Below are 19,257 nucleotides of genomic sequence, written 5' to 3' on the forward strand. Positions count from 1 at the left end.
CTTTTAAATCCTGACTTCTAAGGACAGTGGATACTGAGAAGGATCTTTGATTTCGTTAAGCTAAGATTAAAAGTAAGGATAAAAACTGTAAAAGAGAATACTAAATTGAAACATTAGATAAGTGATGAAAAGATCTGGAGGGGAGGATCCAGACATGGAAAAGAGACTGAGACCCCTTGTGGCCAAGAGAGGGCTGGAGATGGAGGGAACAAGAGAGGGAATGGCAATGGGAGAAGCAAGAGGGAGAAAAAGCAGCAAGTAGTTGAAGACATTTGGAAAGGAGCCAAGACATTAAAAAAGGATGGAGGGACAAATCTTGCTATGCAGGATGTTATATAAGCCTGTCCTCACAAAGCCTTCCTCTGTGAACCAACAATATATTTCAATATATAACTGTATTTAGAGAGGAATTAATGGGTCACCCAAGGTGATGTTAGCCCTTGTAGGTTACCCTATAATAGCAGCATGGATAAAATAAGGCAGAAATACAGGTGCAGGGAATTCCAAATCTATTGAAGGTGAGCCATAGGGAATGATTCGGAGAAGGGATTGAATGAGATGAGACTTTTAGAGACCTCAAGATGGAATGAGTGTATTTTTGCATGTGAGAAAATGTGAATCATTGGAGGCCAGAGGATGGATGTTGGCAGATACACCCTAAGGTAATTTCTGCCCCAGGGTGTGTGTGGAATCTGTGACTTGCTTCTATCCAACAGAATGTGGTAAATGTAATGAGATAGTTACTCCCCTAATTGCATTATGTTATATAAGATTCTATATTAGCAACTAGAGTAAAAGAGCCTCCTGCTGGCCTTGAAAAATAACCTCCTGAGCTTGGGAAAAGGCCCTGAGTTCTAAAAAGGAATGCATCCCAGACAGTACCTTGACTGAAGCCAACTGAGTCTTGCATATTGTTTCAAGCTCCTGAGACTGTGGTAACTTGTTATGCAGCAATGGTAAACCACCACAAGAGATGAGCTTCAAGGACTGAATATGCCTTCACCAAGTGGGAGGAGGAAAAGTGTTCCAGGCAGATAAAATAGCACAGGGGCAAAGAAAACAATGGCTTGCCTGGGAAACTGAGAAGATAGCTAGCTGTGGCTGGTCTAGAGGAAGGCCTACAGAAATGGAGGGAACAGTGAGCTACAGAGAGGGACATGGACAAGATCTTGGAGAGTTTGTTCTTTTGCCACAGGAGGAATTTATGCTTTATTATAAAGTTATAGGGGGCTCTTAACAAACATTGTTTACTCTGTTTTCAGATTTCTAGGACTTATCCAAGACAGAAGGCATGCTATAGATCACAACTACCTTTATTTCTTCTTGTCTGTCAGCCTGCTGCCACCTTCCACTGAGTCCCTATTCCATGGAGTGAGGACACATGATGAGAAATTGTTCCTAGCTCCTTAAGAGTAAGTAGACAACATTTTCTTGTTTCTGAGTACAACAACTGAAATTGATTTACTATTCATTTATCCATTTACTTAATTTACGCTTATCAAATATTATATGATCCAGCACTTTTGCAGATGCTGGAGACACGACTATGAATAAGACTTGACCTCAATGTTTATACTCTATCAAGTAATGTTAGTTGTCAATGCTTTAGGTGTCAACTAGCAGTTCTTTGCTCTGACATAGGTCTTGGAAGTTGTTATTTTGGAAGTTATTTCTACGTGATTTTACATAGGAATTCAAAATTGTTACCATGCCCATATCCTCTTTTAAGTAAAACTGTTTGTTCTGTGGACAGACAAGTTTTCTATCATATGACATCCCCACCCTACACAATTCCACCACAGCTAACTGGACCAAGTGAGAGCACTCGGTTCAATTGAAGCAAATTCTTTGGCTAACCAATGACAAATGATCCAGCATTGTCACAAGATGGATCAATCAAATTGTCTTAGAACTCTTAGTGAGAGAGAGAGAAAGAGAGAATGAGCCAGAAAGACTGATGTAAAAAACTTCAAATAAATGTGACCACATAATTTATCTAAACTGAGAGACTTTTAAGAATAAAAGAGGACACTAAAATTATTTAAAGTTCACTAAAATTATTTAAAGTTATGCTGTTCTAATTACTATAAATTATAAAAGTTACCAAAAATAAGTTATAGATTTACACCACACAATAAACTACAAAAACACCATGGTGAGAACATTTAAAACATCCTCATAGGGTTTGGGCCAGGCTACTCAGCCTCTGTTTTGTTGCATTTAGTTTACTTACCTCACCTACAACTTTCTAACTTTCTTAATACCCCTGTGACAACTTTGTGCACATTACAGGCTCAGGCCACAGCACAACCAGCTGGGAGACCAAATGGCTGGCCAAGTCAGCCCTAGCATTCTTCTCCTATAGCAGCCAAGCCAGAGGGTTAGTGCTAGCTGTCCCTAGCTGAAGTGTACACTTAATTTTATCAGTGACTACTCTACATACCATTCTAGAAAGGGGAGGTGTTAGTTATATTCAGAAGGGGTCCATAAGAGAAAAACATATCATCATGGTCTCCTCTCACACTAAACAATGGTTAAAACTGATATTCATTTCACTGCACTGGCACCTCATTTTACTAGAAAAAAAGTATGGTAAAAGCTGAAAGTACAAAGTCAAGGCCTACCAAACCTGTTCTGGTTTAGTTTCATTAAAACTGAAAATCCAACACAAATCCTAAACCAGAGGGGATGCTAGGACAAGAGAGACAAAATAGGCCTGTCCCATGCACAGCAGACATCCAAAGAACCCAACCTAAGAGCTGAGTACAAATCAAAGCTCTGAATCACACAGCAGATGCCCATAGTTAAGTGCAGAGAGAAGAATGTATGAGACCATGGGGACAGTGAGAAGGCAGAGAGAGCAACTGATAACTATTAGAATTAGTTCTTGTTCAATTCTACTTTCACTCCATGCATATCTTTATAATTCACCTCCACTTTCCTGAAATAACTGGAATAATTATTGATTTAAAAACAAAAGAACCCAATTATAGCAGTGCACTATATGGAGTAGTTAGAATTATTTTTGTTTACAACCAACAGAACCTGAATCTAAACTGCTGAGGTTAAAAAGGTCACATAACTAGCTATACAACCTGGCTTCGAACAGGTCTAGATCTAGATTTCAAATAACAACACCAGGACTAACCTCTTGGCTCTGCTTCCGGTGGATACACTCCACAGACTCCTAACCATGTCCCCCAAAATCCAAGCTCTCTCCTCATGGGGGCAGCAGCTCTATACCTCATATCATTACCCCAATGTACAGAGTGTGTGTCCTGGCACCCTGTAAAAGTCCTGAGGTTCACTATGATAGGATCAGCTAAGATCACTTCCCCAACTCTGAGCTAACAATGATGTCCAAAGAGTTGCTATAGGTTGATTGATCTACACCACACAGGACCCTTGTCTGGAACCCTGGCTTAGATCAATCCTATCTAAACCTCATGAGACAACAAATCCTGGCTAGTTGTTCACCAAAGTGTTTCCCTTTCCTCAGGGACACAGTTTCCCTTGTGACCAAGTGACTGAGTTCCAGACAATGGACTGGAAGCAAAAGTGAAGTGTACCCTCTCCCAGCCTAGCCCATAAAACCTCCCACAAAATCCTCCAAGCTGTTCTAAACATACTTAAAATTTTTGCAATAACTGAATTAAATATTTTCAATTTTTAATTTAAATAAACTAAAATTAAATTTGAAATTTATATCCTTGGTTGAACTAGCCATGCATCAAGTTTGCAAAAGCCACATGTGGCTTGTGCTACTCTAGAAGTTCTCTACTTTACAGATTCACTAGATTTTCTCCCCTTCAAATCATTCACTTTTCTCTGACTCTGATATTGAAAACTTTTTTGGTGAATTTCCTCTTTTCTTTTTAAATATTTATTTATTTATTTTTAGAGAGAGAGAGAGGAAGAGAGGGAGAAAGGGAGAGAGAGAAACATCAATGTGCAAGAGACAAATGGATTGGGCTGCCTCTTGCACGCCCCCAACTGGGAACCCTGCCTGCAACCCAGGCATGTGCCCTGACTGGGAATTGAACCAGCAGCCTTTTGGTTCACAGGCTGGCATTCAATCCACCAGCCAGGTTGTGAATTTCCTTTTTAATTGTCTCAATTCTCCTGGTATTTCTTTGGCAGTGAAGGATTAGCCCCAAGTGTACTGTGCTAAATTTTAATCTTTACCCTAAGTATTCTGATCAGAGAATGTACTAAAATTCTGATTAAGTTCTAGATTTTTACAGTTCTCTTTTGTTCATCAACATGTATTTATGCCATAATTGTAGCTTTGTGTACAATTAAATAAAGGAGAAAAACAATGATTATTAAGGGCATGCCACGTAGTGTAGTAAAAGGGTGAGTGCGCTAGAAGGTAAAGGAACTTAGTCCCAATGTTCTCTGCGCTATCATTTATTGCCTCTCAGCTGCAAATGTCTCCACTGCCTGGGATGCTGAAATATTTCTCCCCTGTCTACTGGCACGATGCTAACCTTGGTCAATAGAGGGCGCTGGAGGGACACTGGCATAAGCGAAGCCTTGCCTCCTGGATCCTATGTTTGTTCCCTTCTTGCTCTTGTCAGCGCGGGGCTGGTGTGAGGACACCGAATGAAGCTCTCCCTAAACAAATTTAAGTGGCACTTGTGCAGATGGAATCCCATTAAATTCCACGGTGCTTCAGCTAGTTTCGTTGCAGCAAGTTCAGGAACATCCTCCACTGGCAATTTCCAGGAGGATTTGAAGGAAGATTTTAGCTGCACTCCTACCCAACAAATGGATTCCTAGTGAGTTCTATGGGTGCCCCAGCTGGTTTCCTCGTGCTGAGTTCAGCAGTGCTTCTTCAGAAGTAGCTCCCCAGAAAATTTCATCAGCACTCTAGCAGGCAGTTTTCTATCAGTCTAGGACTACTGGCTCCCAAGAGGCTTATTTCCATGTCCCAACCCCAGCCAATATTTCCAGGGCTAATTACAGACCAGCCCTAGCCAGGAGACCCAGTCAACTTCTCTCCCATTGGTGGGTTGTAACCACACCCTTTCCAATGAGGTCTGAATCCCAGGCATGGGGAAGATCCCCCCCTCCAAGTTAGTCCTCCCTTGGGTACTCTCTCAGAGCCCTAGAGTATAGTTTAGAATTCTTTTATGTCCTCCCTCCCTTAGTAAAATTTCTGTAAGTAACTAGCAATTCTTGCATATAAAGAGTAATATCATTGTTCAAATTACTGTTTGGTTTCTGCCTCCTGATACACCGCCTTTGCAATCCCATGCCTAGGTGATATTGCATGTGACATGTCATTTCTCCAGATTCTCTGAGTCTTTTCTGTAAAATAGGAATATTTGATTAGCTAAAGCTAGGTAGATAGAGCTACCATCTTTGGGGATTCCAGAAATATCAGTTGATACCTATTAAAAAGCAACATTACCATTTTTCATGCAATTATTTCCTACTTCTCAGTTTGAGAGAGAAAACACAATAACTATCACAATTCAAGTTTTGCTATAACCTGTGGAAGTTGAGAAATGTTTTGCTGAAATAAATAGTAAATGAAACTCTTGCATCATCCTGCTCGCTATCCCATTGGCAACTCTATTCATATTTAACATTGATGAATGGCATTTTCCTCCAGTACAGGTCTCCAGAGACCATGAATAGAGAGTGTAAAAAGAGTGCCTTCAAGACTGAAACTGATCTGAGTCTTCTCATGCCTAAGAGCATTGGAAAAAGCAGGTGTCTTCAATTATTCATGCTCAATTCCCTGCAAGACAAATCTTATTCAGGCTGTGAACCTGCCCATCTGGAAGCCCAGTGTGGAAAACCTCTGTAAAGGCAACATGGTACTCGGCTGCTGAGGCCTTCATGGTGCTTGGGCCTCAGGCTTGGGAAACTGCTCCAAAGGAACTTCAAACAGAAATTTTACTGAGATAAAAATATAACAAAGCTTTCAACAAGAGGAGCAGTTAGATGCAGAAATTACACTACTATCAAGTAAGAATCACCAGTCCTGATCCATAGTGTACAAACTGGACAAAAGAAGAAAAGACAGAAGGAGACAATGGAGTGGTAGGGGTATGCCCTAGCATCTCCTAATCAGGCTAGTTCGGGAACTTAGAAGAAACCAGTAAATAAAAGAATCTCTGCTGTTAAGAGAGAAAGAGAGAGATTCAAATCAGAAAACAGGAAAGCACTAAATCATTAGAGATCACCCAAATTAATTTAAAATGACAGAATTACAAAAATTAGTATGTTACTACAAAGATGTTTTTATATATGGTCTACACTTTCTGATTTTAACTAATCAAATTTTAAAACACTGATTATCATAGTAACAGGGAAGAAAGAACTTTTTCTCAACCTTCTTACGTTTGGTGAGTGAAATTTTGCAAAGTGAACTGGAGAAAGACAGATTAGCCAGAGAAAATGGTTTACTTCAGATGCATAAGGGGGGCCTCAGAGCAATGAAATGAAAACCCCAACCCAGATGATCAGACCAGAAATCTTACATACCATTTTAACAAAGGGCAATAAATCTGTGGAGAAATGACAAGACAAAAGAAAAGAGTTTTGACTTCTAGGAGTGGTAAATTGTGGGAAGATAAATAAATGGGGAAACTAATGGAAAATAGAAGTTATTTAGTAAAGTTTGTACAGGCACATCTTGGTACTGACTTTCCATCTTCTTCATGACCATAGAACTCCCTTGGGAGAGTGGATTTATAGCAGTTCTCATGTCTCGAAAATGTCTGCTCTTAGTCAGATAAGAGAAGCTTCAAGAAGGCTTTTTTCTGTATCTCAGTGGCCTTGATTCTCAATGGCCCTCAGTTCTAAATAATCTATATACCAAAGTAGCATATTTTGGGGTGGAAAACTCTAATCCCTTTCAGTAGTAATAATAATTATAACAGCACCTTGAATTCAACTGGATATAGACAGACTTTTTAACAAGTGCATTTATCATGAATATAATTGCTCTTTTCTTCTGATGTAGGTTTCCCCTGAATATTAAAAGTCTTATAACTATCAATTACTATTCAGAAAAAAAAGGAATCCAGAAATTAGCCACACATGAAACTAACATAAAAAAATAAAGTTATTCCCAAACTACATGAAATCATGCCCCAAATATGTAGATGTTATTATGCCTCACAAAGTATTTTTGTATTTATTCAACAAACATATATTTAGCACTACTGAGCATCAAGTACTATTCTAGGCACAAAATGCTATTGTCACAAGCTTACTTTCACCATTTCATTGGGCTCTTTGTCTAGTCTTTTATTTTAAATATTTTATTTATTTATTTTTAGAGAGAGAGGAAGTGAGGGAGAAAGAGAGGGAGTGAAACACCAATGTGTGGTGGCACGCCCCTAACTGGCGACCTGGCCCACAACCCAGGCATGTGCCCTGACTGGGAATTGAATTGATGACACTTTGGTTCACAGATCAGCGCTCGATTCACTGAGCCACACCAGCCGGGTATCGTGCTTTTTTGAGACAAGTATCCAGCATTAACGACTGCACTATATGGCTAGAAAGCTGAGACCAGAAAAGAAGCATAACTTGTTCATGCAGTATGTTGAAAAAGAGGGGCAGGTATGAATATAGGCCTTGAAACCACGCATATCCTGATGCAAATCCCATCTGCATCTCTTAATAACTGTGTGATCTTTGACAAACTACTACATTTTTCTTCATCACAGTTTTTTCTTCTTTAAAATGAAGATGATAGCAGCCTAAACAAATAATGAACACTTTGTGAAAGGCTTTACAACAACAAAAAAAGGTTTTTGTTATTTGTTGTTGTTACTTTACATTCTATAAAAAAAAATCTATAATCAATTAAATGTACTTGAATTGAATTAATAAGGAATACTAAAAAGATAACAGGAATGGGAGCATTCTTGATCATCTCATTTATTGTCTAAGAACCATGTAAAGACTGGATTCAAGCAAGGGATTGGTAGTTTGTAAACTACTTGGACAAAATCAAACCTTTGTTGATACTACTAATAATAACAATTAAAAAATTATTGAGCACTGATTATGTGACTGGTGCTCTTTAAATTCAGTTTTTATGTGCACAATTTTATTTAATCATTTGATATCCAAAGTAGATACTATTATTTAGGGAACAGGAAGATAGGTAGAAACAATTGTTAAAGTTTAAAGTTAGAGTTGTGCTTTATTGACAGCATTGCATGATGCCTAAGAGTTTGGTCATTGCTGATGAATTCCCACCTCCTTCCCAACCCATGAAGTGGTCCTCTGAGTAAACCATTGCTGTGGCCTCTTCAGTTTTCCTGACCCCATTCCCATTCCCAAGGCAATGATGGATCATCACCACAGATAGGGCAGAACACAAATGCCCTGGTTCAACAAGCTTGTACAATTACACTTCCTAATGTACTCCCTACTAGCTCCAGAGTCTCCACAGAACTACTCCATCTCTCTAGTTTTTTTGTTTGTTTGCTTGTTTCTTTGTTTGTTTTTTGCCTTGTTAAATATTTTTTTCTTTGGCCAGGCAATTCTTAAGATTGCCTTCTACACTAACTTCCAATTTCCCACCCCACCCCCAGCTCCTAGAGCTTCCTACCCTTGAAGATGCAGCTCAGTAGAAATTTTGATGAAGCCCCCTCTCAGGCAGATTTAGTAACTCCCTTCTCTGCCCCCTTCAGCACTTTGTAAGAGTTCAGAACTAGTCACCTTGTATGGCTGAATTTCAAAATGCCTATTTCCATCTCCAGATATGTGGTCCTTGCCAGACTAATTCATGTTTGTATTTGGGGTTTGCTTCATGTTAGATATCAATAAGTGTTTGTCAAGTTGACATGTGCTGGGTAAATTTAAATTACTTTTAGAATGCTATTATGGACACGGGAAGTATTTGTTTGGGGCACTGCCTCCCATATCAGAGTAAACAAATTGATTATCTAAGAGTTGCAGCTGGGAGTCTCCAGCACCAAAATACTAAAAGATGAAAAGTCTCTTGAACCTATAACCTTGTAGATAGCTACATGAAATGACCGTCAGAAGGGGGGGGGGGGGGCGGGTGGAGAAACTACATTTGTAGCATTTCAAAGAAATCTTGGCTTATATTTTGTTCACGAACTTATTTATTTCACTCAGTTTGAACAGGGAACATCAGTGATTCAAAGGGTTTTCCAGCCATGTGTCACTTAGTTTTCCATTTCAGAGGTAACCTTGCTCTCTCCTCTGTTTCATGTTTTTCATACACAATTTATTATTCCAGTCAGAAAGCTTTCTCAGAAATATAGCACTAAAAGGCTATAAGAAGCACTTCCCATGATTCAAAGTGATTATTTTTCTTCTCTTACCTTTTACTTTATTAGATCTTAAATTATAAAAGTTATAGATGTAACAAGTTGTACAATAAAAATATGGCGTTCTAAGTTAATAATCTCCCTACCAGTCATCTTCTAATCTTCAATGGAGATGGCTTTAAGATACATTTTAAAGTTAGAAAAGACAAGATTTGCTAATAAATGAGATTAAAAGGTGAGGGACCAAGGAGGACTCTGATCAGAGTGGTGCCATTTACTGAGATAAGAAAATAGCAGGGAAGGATCAGCTTAGAGGAGGAGGGGAAATCAGGAGTTCCAGCCCAGCCATAGAAAGTGTGTAAGTCATCCAGGTGAAGATTCTGAGCAGGCAGTTAGATAGCACTCTGTTCTAAAGAATGAAGCCTGATCTGAAGGTTACCTTTGTGAGTCATCAGCACATGAAAGGCATCTAAAGCAATGAGTTTGGACTATAAGGATAGCAGGAATGTACTTCTTGTGAATGATTTTTAGAATAATGGCTTTAGTATTGTATTCCACCATATATAGTAATTATTCTTAGACACTAACTAATAGTCTGTCCTATAGTAGGTGTCTTGGTTTGATTTTTTTTTTTTTTTTTAGAACTGGCTGTTTAAAATCTTATCACATGGCTTTCTAGCAATTATAAACATGATCAAAATTTGTTTATGTAATGATTGTTAATAGATTTTATAATATTAAACCATCCTTGTATTGATAGAAGAAATCCTACTTAGATACATTATTCATTTAATTGTTACTAGATGGGGTCTGGGCTCACCAGTAGTGTGTGGGTTCTTGACTTCATATAGGACATGAAGCCTTCACAACATGATTCCAGGTGATTTTGAGAGTGTGTTTATTAAAGCTGGGACAGTGAAATAAAGGAAGGATTAAGATAGAAGAAGCAACAGAAGAGAGCCTAGGCAGGGCTGCTTTGGGTCTCTGAGAAATGTCACAATGGCAGAGGTGAGTTCACTGGGAAGTCAGAGAAAAAGGCAGCTTGGAGATAGGTTTGTGGGGTAAGCCTGGGACAATATACCATGGCCTATTGCTCCCCTTATTGCAATTATTGTGGTGTCCCTTAGAGCTTAGAACAAAGAGAGCTGAGCTATAAGATGTGGATGTGCTCTAGCCCTAGGCCTTTTGTCTTGAGGCTTTTTATCTTTCTTTGGCCCACTGGAATCTTAGGGGAAGTCTCAGGGGAGGGTCTTAACAGAATATTCATTAGCTTTTCAGTTGTGTCCTTCAATATGTTGATTCATCAAAATATGCGTAGAGGGGACAGGGTTATTATCTAACTAGTTTCATTTTTAAAGAGCATCATCGAGAACATCATTGAAGAGGGACTGGGTTAAAGGCTGGTCTGTCCCGAGATGGTCTGGAATATGTAAGCAATTTGCTCCTAAGTGTCTCTGGTTAGGGAAGATAAAAACTTGTAATTCATTTGCTGGCTGTAGATTGCTCAGATTGTTTGGCCTTGTTTAATTCTTTTGTCTCAGTTTTCCTTGTTCTAGTTGTCAGTGAATTTCCCTAGTTTCTTACTATTCTTCCTAAAATGTGTTGCTAAAACTGGTTTATAATTCAGCACTCTATTTGGAATTTTTACATCTCTATTCATAAATGAAATTGGTTTAGTTTTCTTCTTTGTGTTATCCTTTTAAGCTTTTGACATTAAGGCTCTACTAGCTTTATAAAATAAACTAGAGAGAAAACATTATTATCTGAAATGTTTCATTAACATATAAATTATTTATCATTTAAAATTCAAATATATTTTAGGGGTAAAGCCATCTGAGCCTGGCGCCTTTTAAATGGTGAGATTTAATAAAGTTTCCAGTTTAGCCTATGCTATTGGTCTCTTCAACTTTTCTGTCATTTCTTGGGTCAGATTTAGTATTGTATATTTTGACAGAAGATTTTCCTTTTCTATACATTTTGAGAGGTATTTCTATAAAACTGCATAAAATTCATCTTACACTTTAAAAAATATTTTTCTATACTTTTATTATAGCTACTTTCCAATATTATATCTCTCTCATCTGTCTCTCACTCACACACGCAGACATGCACACATGCACAAGCTTTCTGTTTTATTTCTTTTTAAGAACTAGTTTAAGTTTTATTGATTCCTTCTATTATTTTTCTTATTTATTTCATAATAATTAAGACTTTCCTATTTCATTTTAGTTTATTTTGCTATATTCTTTTCAGTTTTCTTTATTGAAAATTAAGTTCATTATTTTCAATTTTTAAGTTATGAAAGTATCTAAGAACAATGAATTTTCCTCTCAATATATTTTAGCTGTACTTTCCATCCATTTATAAGTACTTCATCACATTGATTTTATTTTCTCTTTGAAACAAAGGTTATTATAACAATGGTTCTTAATTTCCATGAGGTAGTTTTTATAGGCAACATGTTTTTTGTTACAAAAAATAAGTGTCAAAGCTAAGGACACCTATGGCAGCAAGTATTAATAAGGAACCATTGTGTATGGCTGTTTAGGATCAGATACAACTCTGTTCAATTTAATTCCACTCACTACTAGCTATGGTTTTCCAGAAAAATAATGCCACCAAGACTCAGTTTCCACATTTATAAAATGGAAAGAATATGACTATTAATAGCTGTGTTACCACCCAATGGAGTAATCATGGGGCTCAAATGAAGAAATGGATGTGGTAGCACTTTGGCAATAATAGTTTTCCCTCACCATGCCAAGTTAACATTTAGACTTAAAAGTGACTGGTTTTGATTTCCACTGTCTCGGCAAGAGAACAACACTAGAGCTGCTTTGTGGACACAAGAAAGCACCCTCAGTGGCTGGAGGGGGGGAGGTTCCAAAAAATATTCAAAGAAATTGATGCTGAAAAAGACAGGACTTAAAGTGGTCAAGACTCAGGAGCAGCACCAATGAAAGGTTAATGTCATTGTCAATTTATACTTCCTGACCAGTGACACTTGCAATATTTGGATCACACTCTTAACTGATACAGCAGAGTGCACTGACACAGGACCTGGGTGTTCACTGTGACAGAAACCCTGGGTTTTAGCGTTGATGTACTATTTAATAATTAGGACTTTCCTATTTCATTTTAGCTTATCACCATGAAAAGTTGCCTACCATCTCTGGGCCATTTTTTTCTCATCTGTAAAAAGAGAATAATATGTTTATAGTATTTAAAATTGTGCTTGGCACAAAGCAGTATTTACTCAACTCTTAACAATAATTATTAACTAAAAAATAATTTATAAAATTATCTCTACTCTTAAATATCTCTGTACCACAGTAAGATATGTATTTGAAAGTGGTCCATGAATTATATTTTTGTTATTATTTTTTTCACTGAAAACCCATCAACCATCCCAAACTTAAAATAAACCCATATAGAAATACACATAATCCAAAAGTCAAAACAAGATAAGGAAAAAATATTTCTCCAGGCTAAAAAGACAAAAATCTCATCCTGCTGCAGAAATTTTGGTTAAAAATCAAAGAAGACTGGTAGGTAACGATGTATGTCTGAGCCTGGGATGAAGATGAGAGTCAGCAGGGGCTGAAGCAGACCACCATCAAATGCACCAAAGGAAAATGCCAGTTCACAGTGCATTATGTTCCCCTCTTCAAGAATGTCCAAAATGAAGGGAATTAGGTGGGGTGGGGGTAGATGGGCAGGCTGAGCCCCAGAAGCCAGTGACTGCTTTGAGTCACAGAGTCCTCCTGCTCATCCCTTTGAGATCCTGATCCCTGCATTTTCAGGTCTTCCCTTCCCCCCACTCTGGCTGAGACTTTTCAGACTTGGCCAGTGCTGGGTTGGCAGGGATCATATCATTTATTTCAATCACTTCAAAAGCCTCTGATATGTCACTATCAGTGATGGATACAAGGAGCTGCAGCCTTTGGAGTCAGTCAGTATTCCTAGCTGGCAAATCCTAATCACATCCCTTTTAATTGGGATTCCCTGTGCTCTCTTTCCTTTGTCCAGTTTTAAGTTTGCTCCCACTCGTATATTCTATCTCCACATACATAGACACACACAAACACACATGTGCATTTGCACATCTTCTCATACCTCCACACATATCCACACAGTCACAACAAACTCACACACTCATTTTTACATACTTGTGCATACACTAATACACACACACACACCAGCAGCAGCATGTTTCCAAGATGCTCTGAACCTGTGAAAGGCATAGTGGATTCTAATATCAAGGAAGTCCACATGTTTGTCTAGGGGCTGGGGGTGGGGAGAGAGGTCTTCATTATTGTCAGTAAGGGAGAGAAGTACAAAAAAGATCTGCTTTTGGAGTGTGCATTTGTCTTTATGTCTCATGATGCTATTTTTAAATGACTTCCTCTGACTCCTTTTCCTTGCAGCCTTAATAACCATTATGTTAATATAATACAGTAAAATTTTTTGTAAAGGTGTCACTTTTGGCAAAAGGGCTCAGGTGATAAAATTTGCTCTTCCTGCCTCACTTGCAAAGCCCCTGATGTTTCTAAGCCTGTTAACAACACCTGTTTTTGTTCTGGCAGGTGGCAGCAATTATATCTTCCTAATTTAGGGTTTGCCAATATTCACTGCTGATGGTCAACATAGAATTTGGATAAAGGTAATTAGTTTTATATTATGATTTTCATGGGTAAATGACGAGCACAAATTCTTGGTTCTCCCATGGAGATGTAGAGTCTATGTCCTTTTCCCTTGAATCTGGGTTAGATACGGACTTTCCCTGACGCAGAAGAAGGAGGAAAGAGTGACATGTGCCAGTTGCAGATCTAGGCCCTAAAGAGCCTGGCACTTTCTTCTTTTGCTTTCCAGGAGCTCTCAGCCACCATGCCAGGTGGGCTACTCTGCTAGAGAGACCACGCTGAGAGAGAAAGGCACCTGGCCAGTCCCCAAGTGTTTCATTCATCACAGCAGAGGTACCAAGTATGTGAGTAAAGCCATTTCATTTCTGTCAGCCAAGATCCTGGTGAATTTAGCCACAGAAGTGACAGCTGTCCCTACGGAGCCCTGCCCAGGTTGTAGACTCCTGTGTTTTAAGGTTCTACATTTTGGGGTGGTTTCTTACACGGCAATAGATAATGATATAAAATGCCTAATGGAACTAATGAGAGTCTCCAACTGAAAGATTGATGTGCACATTGACTTATATCTAAGCCACTTGTAAATACTTTAGGATTTGTAGAGATATATAGAAATAGAGATTCTAAAATCTCTATAAATCAGGTATAATCATTCCCATTATATAGTTGAAGAAAGACCAACCTAGGGCCACACATCTACAAAATAGAACCAGCCACTGAACAACCGAGATGAATCTTATTCCAAAGTCTGTGTTCCTTCTGATAGAGCAAGCTACCCCTTAATTATAATGTGATTCTTTTGGTATCCTGCAGCCTGAAAACATTTCTAACATGTGAATTAAGTAACGAGTGCTAGATCAAAGAAATTGTCAGGTGAACAAATACCTCCCAAAATCCCTAAGTAAAACCTCACAAGTAGCTTTGGCTTCTTTGCTGCAAAGAACATTGCAGTGCCCGGGTGTTGCTTCTATCAAGAACCATCCATAACATTTATTTCTATCCATAAGCCTGATCTTTTACCAACTATTACAATGTGAATGCATTTTGAATTTTCTTCTTTCTTTTATTTTATTTTAATGGAGAATTGCTTGTGTTTTAAATAGTGTAAAGTTCATTAAAATTGACTAAAAACTTCCTCTATCATTTCACAGTGAAAATAAACAAAGGGATAGCAGTATTGTAACAAATTTATAATTTATCCAGGAACAAAAAGAGAGAGAGAGAGAGAGAGAGAGAGAGAGAGAGAGAGAGAAAGAAAGAAAGAAAGAAAGAAAGGAAGGAAGGAAGGAAGGAAGGAAGGAAGGAAGGAAGGAAGGAAGGAAGGAAGGGAAAGTAAGCTAAGAGAAGGAGGGGGAAGAGCAGAAAAAGAATATGAGAATTAGAATATTACTACAGGAGGATCTCCAAGATGGCAGCCTAGGTAAACACAGCTCAACTCTACACACAACCATATCAAAATTAAAACAAAACTGTAGAAGAACCATCACTCAGAACTGGCAGAAATAGAGTTGAATGGAGGTCCTGCAACCACAGAATTAAAAAAGAAATCATTCCAATCCAGACTGGCAGGAGGGGCAGAAATGCAGACACAGACACAGAAGGGACTGGTCCCACACCCACATGTGGTGAATAAAAATAGGCAGGGATATATCTGAAGTGAGGAGTTCCAGCTTCACACCAGGTCCCAGCCAAGGGTTCTAATGCCAGAAAGATAAGTTCCCAGGGCTTCTGGCTCCAAAAACCAGTGGAGATTGAGCTGTGGAAAGAGACTGCTGGATTCCCAGGCAGCTCTTCTTAAAGAACCTACACATGGACTTAGACTCACTCCCACTGAGCTCCAGTACTGTGGCAGCAACTTGAAAGGCACCAGTGGCATATGGGGAGGAACTGCAGTGTCTGGCATCAGGGAAAGAGCTGGGGGCAGCCTTCTCTAAGACAGAACTGCTGACAGAGGCTACGGCACCCCTTCTGAGCCTTCCCCCGACATAGTCATATAACACGGTGGGCACCATATCTGAGACTCCATCAATGTGGCTCACACTCTTTGCTCTCCTGGTGATTCCCTGAAACTCTGCCCCACCCAACTTAAGGGCCCACCTAAGCAGTTAAGAGTGGCTTTTGCATACAAATGACTTGTCTAGGCTCAAGCTTCTGATCATCCTAAATCCTCTCAAACAAGCGGCAACTGGCTTCAGCAAGCCCCCATACCTTGCAAAGTGGCCCCAGGCCTGGCACTAGCAGCAGCTGGCCTTGGTTCATAGCCTGGTCTCCCTAGGGCACCTCCAAGCCTAGCACAAGAAGCAGCCAGCTGCAAATTGCTTTATAGTTTATGCCAAGTGGCCTCATACAGAACACAAGTGGGCATCAGAGCCTTGCTAAAGTAAGCACTGCTCTGTGAAGTGGGCCCCTGCACAGCTGATCCTCCACAAAGGGCAGAGGTTGGTGGTCAGTGGTGACAGCGAGTCCTTGCAGCTGACTAGCCTGGGTAAATCCCTTCCATGGACCTGCCAACAACAATGAAGGCTCAACTACAAGAGGAGGTTGTACTCAGCTCACATAGAGGGCTCAGCTCAAGTACCCATCTTGGGTGATAGGGGGAGGCTATGCCACTGAACCCCACAGGACACCTATTGCATTAGGCCATGCTACCAAGACAGGAAGTCATAGCAGTTCTACCTAATACATAGAAACAAACACAGGGAGGACACCAAAAGGAGGAGACAAAAAACATAGCTCAAATTAAAGAACAGATCAAAACTCCAGAAAAAGAACTAAACAAAATGGAGATAAGCAATCTTTGAGATGCAGAGTTCAAAACACTGGTTATAAGGATGCTCAAGAAACTCAGTGAGGACCTCAGTGGTATAAGAAAGATCTAGTCAGGGACAAAGGATACACTAATAACATAAAGAACAATTTGCAGGGAAACAACAGTCGAATGGATGAAGCCGAGAATCAGATCAATGACTTGGAACATAAGGAAATAAAAAACAGACAGCCAGGACAGTATACCAACATTTGCAATCATAGGGGTGCCAGAAGAAGAAAAGAGTAAGAAATTGGAAACCCATTTGAAAAAATAATGAAAGAAAACTTTCCTAACTTGGTGAAAGAAATAGACATACAATTCCAGGAAGCACTGAGAGTCCCAAACAAGATGGATGCAAAGAGGCTCACACTAAGACACATCATAATCAAAATGCTAAAGGTTAAAGATAAAATCTTAAAAGCAGCAAGAGAAAAGTAGTTAGCTACCTGCAGGGGAGTTTCCATAAGACTGCCAATTGATTTTTAAAAAGAAACTTGGCAATCTAGAAGAGACTGGCAGGAGGTATTCAAAGTGATGAAAAACAAGGACCTACAATCAAAATTACTCTACCCAGTAAAGCTATCATTTAGAATCAAAGGGCAAATAAAGAGCTTGCCAGAGAAGAAAAAGCTAAAGAAGTCCATCATCGCCAAACCATTATTATATGAAATGTTAAAAGGACTTATTTAAGAAAAAGATCAAAACTATGAATGATAAAATGGCAATAAATACATATTTATCAACAATTGAACCTAAAAAAATAAACTAAGCCAACAAGCAGAACAGATCTGCTACAGAACAAAAAGAAGGGACATGTGACAGACACTATTAATTGTCCACCAATATCCATTCTCCCTTCTTACTAGTAAAGAATCCCCTATAGTTAGTCAAACAGATGGCCACTTGAAATAAAGACTAAATTTTCCAGCCACCATTGCTGCTAGGTGGGGCCACATGAGAAAGTTCTAGACAATGGACTCTAAGTGGAAGTATCATGTATGACCCCTGAGAAGATTCCTTAATGGGAGAAGCCCAGCTCTTGTCCTTCCTTATTTCTGCTGGCTGGAATACGCTGTGGAGGCTGATCCTAAGAAGCCCTCTTGAACCATGAGGGCAGGATCCTAACAGTGACATGACAGAGCAGCAACAAAGAAGGATGACTAACTGATGATCTCAGAGGTACCAAACTTGCCAAGTTCCTTTAGTAAGAAAGAAATAAACTTTTCTACCTCTATTATTTTAAGTTTTTCTGTTATCCACAGCTGAACTTATTCTTTACCAGTACTGGACCTTAACATGCTTTGCGGTAAATTTGTTCTTAATATATGCTCAAGAATATGTTTTCCAAGAATGTTATTCCTAATTCCTTAGAAACTGAATCAGTTTGACACGTTGCCTGAGATGTTCTTTATCTCCTTCAAGCAAGGACACTGCTGGACCTTAACCTAATGTGTTTGTCAAGCAGAGTCCACGTGGTACTCCAAACTCTTCTAATATTTTAAGAATCCTATGGATTTTGGACTGAAAAGTTAAATTTCAAATGAAAGACAAAACCTTGGGGCACTTGCCACAACAAACCACATTATGTTCATCCATTAATAATAAAAATAATGATTATATCTGTTATGTTTTAATGTTTACTATGTTTTAAGTGCTATATACTTGATATGGAGTATCTCATTTAATCTTTCCAACAAACCTGTGACTTGACACTGCTGTCATTTCTTTACTCAGATGAGAAAATTAAGGCTCTCAGCCACTTGACCATCTGCCTTCCCAAAACACTGCATTGACGGATTCAGCCCTTCCACCAGGCCCTTGGAGTACCATGTCCCTATTACCCGATATAGTCTTGTATCAAAATCTGAAGAAGGTAAAGGGGGAAACCTCTCTTCTTAGTCCTTCTCTGGGAACAGAGAGATGCACTTTGCAAACTTAATTCCTGAGGGCAGCTGGCTCTCACTGAAAATAGGGTCTTCTGCTGGCCTCTTACAACATCTCCCACTTCACACATAACCTCCCAAGCTGGAGGCAGGAGTTGGATTAACATCTGCTCACACTTGATTGATGATACTTGGTTTCAAACCCCATTGATCTCTCTAGCATTGACAAAGCTTCTGAACTTAGTGCTGTTTCCTGAGATTAGTTTTAAATCATGTATTCATACTTCCAATCACTTCAAAACACCCAACTGCAGGCTTGGGGACAAATTCTATGCTGTTCTCTAAATTTATCAGCAATTTAATTTAGAATTTGTAATTGTCCACCCTTGAGTTACCTGGACCTCTAAGAGTTAGATGCCAAAGTCCAGATCCTTACTTGGGTCATGACCTCTGAATCCCATAAAAAAATTCTGGATACACAAAAATATCAGGTAATATAAATATTTGGCCTTTTATGTTGCAGTCTAAGATGATTTGATGGTAGACAAATTGATAAATATGCATATTTTTATTCTAAAGTAAAATAAGTTATCCTGAAATATAGAACCTCTCTCAAAAGTACTAGTAAATAAAACCCCGGGAGTGAAAATACT

This window comes from Furipterus horrens, unplaced genomic scaffold (genome assembly GCF_987537825.1).
Source record: "Furipterus horrens unplaced genomic scaffold, mFurHor1.1.pri manual_scaffold_5, whole genome shotgun sequence".
Taxonomy (NCBI): Eukaryota; Metazoa; Chordata; class Mammalia; order Chiroptera; family Furipteridae; genus Furipterus; species Furipterus horrens.